Source organism: Microplitis mediator, chromosome 6, assembly GCF_029852145.1.
Source record: "Microplitis mediator isolate UGA2020A chromosome 6, iyMicMedi2.1, whole genome shotgun sequence".
NCBI classification, from domain to species: Eukaryota; Metazoa; Arthropoda; class Insecta; order Hymenoptera; family Braconidae; genus Microplitis; species Microplitis mediator.
This window is the reverse complement of record NC_079974.1, coordinates 4,563,164-4,566,677: the sequence shown is the minus strand read 5'-3', so window position 1 is coordinate 4,566,677 and position 3,514 is coordinate 4,563,164. Positions and strand designations below refer to the sequence as shown.

Sequence of the window (3,514 nt, the reverse complement as noted above, 5' to 3'; positions counted from 1 at the left end):
TTACAAAGATATTGGTGCATAAAAGCTGAAATTAAAAATTTTAATATTCACTAAATAAATTTGCATTGAAATAAATGAGAGTAATAATTATTATCTATTGTATCTTCTGTTTCTATGTTTCTTTATATAATATCGACGATATAATTAGTTATTGAGTTTATGTTTCGACTGTGTTCAAGTATTACATTAGTATGTTTGTGAGTAAAAAAATTGATAAGTTTGCTGCAATAAAATTTTAAATTAAAAGTTGATTATACAGCACTACGACTAAGAATTAAAAGAAAAAAAAATATACGATAACAGATAAATAGACAAGATTTCTTAGTCAATTCTTTATACGTCGTATGTATTGCGATCGAGTGTTCGTAGACAGACTCATGTTTCTTTGAGTGTACTATTAAATACTAAACTATAAATATAAATATATATTGAAAATGAAAAATAAATTAATTTCAACACTCGCAGTGGTTTTTTTTGTTACAATTAACTTTTCACGTACTGAGGCTATAAGTAATATTAATTATTATTTTTAATTAAAATGTAATGATATTAGATAAAAATACTGTAATTAATTATAAAATTGAATTCAATAGCGATTGAATGTAGAGCAAATGAAAGAATTCGGAAAAGCAATTGCCAAAAGTTGTGCCTCTAAAACAGCTCTCAGTAAAGGTATAATATTTATTTAAAAACTAAAGAGTAAAGTAAAGTAAGACATTTTAATCTGCGTGTGTCATTGATTACTCGGGCCGAAGGCGAGGGTGGCAAACACGCGAATCGGGACGTCCTACTCGTGTAAAAAAATTTTTATTCGTAATGAATTTAGATCTAAATTTCATCTCGAAACTCAGATCGTGACACAAATATAACTTTCATAATTAATTTGTTTCAACAACTTTAATCACGACAAGATTATGACTCAGTCAAATTTAAATCTAAGTGATCCGAAGTTTGTTCACTAAATTAATTTTACAGTCGAAACTGATTTACGTGAATCAAGTACTTATTAGAAGAAGTTTAGTGTTAATTTCCGAATCGATAAATTTTACAAAAGGTTTAATTCAGTAAAAATTCAGGCAAGTTTCTATCGAAGTCGTCTCAAGTCCAATTCAAAGACGTAATAAATTAATTTTATAATTGATACTGATTTACTAGACGGAAAGTTGGAGTTAAGTTATGATGAAAGTTATATTTGTGTTATGATTTGAGTTTCGTCATGAAATTCGGATCTAAATTTATTATGAACGAAAATTTTTTTTATACGGGTACCTTCCTCCGTATGGTGTGTATACAATTTTTCACCAGATCTGCACCTGAAAGTTTGAATTTCTGCATCTGTTTGAGGGAAAAATGGCGCATGCGCTAATTTTTATCATTTGTTTTCTCATAAAAGAAATGAACGACTTTCTTCCCTCTAAACAGGGCAGGGATTTAAACTTTCGGCACAGGTATGGTGAAAAAAAAAATGATGTTTACCTTTCTTGACTTTTTAGTGATTTAGCGCCGATTTCCTAACATACATTCATTACATATTGAATTAATGTAAATTGGCGTTGTTCTTTTCTTCTAGAATTACAAGAAGCTCATCGCAATGGAGAATTTCCTGAAGATGAAGCCCTGAAGTGCTATCTCGGTTGCTACTGTAAAATGTCAAAAATAGCAAGAACTTATTAGTATTTCTATTTTAATAACCCATTCGAAAAAAATATATATCCGGATATATCCGGGCAAATCTGGAATATGTCGCATATATGCAACATATATATAAATATATGTCTCATATATGCAAATTTGCCCGGATATATATTGTTTTCGTATGGGAAGAATTAAATAGCAGATAAATAGAAAAGAATTTATTTTTTAGTTTGATCATTTTCTGTTTGAAGGCTGATATCTCTGCGACAAATCGTCCTACGAGGTTAAAAAAAAATCAAATTGAAGCTGAATAAATTTGCTAAACGAACTATGCATTCGTTTAGTTGAAAGAATTTTTTCGCGGTCCGTGGGCTCTTCGGAAAAAAAAAAAAATTTAGAAATTTTTTGTCTCGCGGCATTTCTCATGTTTGCGCAATAACCGGAGCTTTTAAAAAATTTTGAAAAAAAATGCACCAAAACTAGAGATTTCAAGCTGTAAAATGCTTTTTTAAAATTTCGATACGATCAGTTTTTACCAAGTTACAGCCTTCCAAAAATCACTTAAAAATTTATAAAATTTTTCTGCTCCTCTAATTTTTTGCATTAGTGTATTATTTGCGATAAATATCTACATTGGTGAAATTATTATTCGTGATCACTTCTTATTATTTTAGCGTTGATTACTTATAATTATTTGATTATTTGTATTTAAACACTGGTGATTTATTGCGAAAATACTGTTTGTGAGTATTTAGTATTTTTGCTGGAAATATTTATTATTATTATCAGCGATCATTTACATATTTATTATTATACAGCGATTATTTTGTTAATGCGTTGAATATTTACAATTGTTTAACGTATTATTTATGCGTATTGTTTAATTCCAACTTGTGGTTAAATTATATTTGGAGTGCGCAACAGTATTATTTATAATTATTTATATCTAATTGCTATCACATGCGAGTGATGACAAGCCGTTCAATTATTAGAATTATTATTTTTTTGCTTTACTTGACCATTAGTTAAGCGTTTATTTTGAAGTGAATTATTATTAATTGCATTATTGTTATATTAATACCCGATGGGACTGATGTTATAGTTTAAAATATATTGGGTTGATAAATGGCTACCAACCTGGGATACATTTAATTGTATTGTTTATTTACTGTTTACTATCTTTTTCTTGCAATCCTTTTCCTTGATCTGAAACTGCTCCTGATTTTTATTATTTCATTTTCATTTTCATTTCTTATTTTATTATTGAGTAAATTTTGTTCGTGGGGGTACACGAACTGGCGCCCAATTCGGTTTTCTATCCCAGCCTGAGAAGAGCTGTGTGTCCAGTGGGGATTGTGGGCATCTCCAAAGGACATTTTGTTTGGTTTATTATTTTTATTTTCAGTTTTACCATCGGTGGGCCAAAACGGCTATTTTGCACACACCACACTACGCCGTGGGCTGTGGAAAATAGTAGTGAACGTTTTAAGTTATATATGTCTATATATGATTGAATCTGATCAGACTTTATTGATATGAAACCTATAAATATTTAATTATGTATATAGTTCCAATAAATATATATATATATATATATATATGTCGGAAAGTCATTACAACCTTGGGCGTTATCCCGAGTATTGGTCTCAATACTAATATCTCTTATTTTTATTTGAAATATGAACGAATATTAATTATGCAACACAATGATTTAATATTAAAAGTATTGTTCATAAATAACGATACTTAGACAAGTAAAAGAATAAACATAGTATCGCACAAATATCAAAATACACTAAATACTAATTAATGCAATAATTGATTACGCAGGGAATTATAATAATTGCAATACACGACAGTCCAATAATATTCAAATAAA

At 28.7% G+C, this 3,514-nt stretch overlaps 1 long non-coding RNA gene across 1 annotated transcript; it reads left to right on the top strand.

Moving 5' to 3' along the window:
* The first annotated feature begins 324 nt into the window (after positions 1 to 324).
* LOC130669629 (uncharacterized) lies at positions 325 to 2,776 on the top strand. The gene is made up of 3 exons (XR_008990227.1): positions 325 to 510; positions 594 to 672; positions 1,571 to 2,776. It is a non-coding gene; the product is annotated as an uncharacterized LOC130669629 (long non-coding RNA).
* The last annotated feature ends 738 nt before the right edge of the window (positions 2,777 to 3,514 follow it).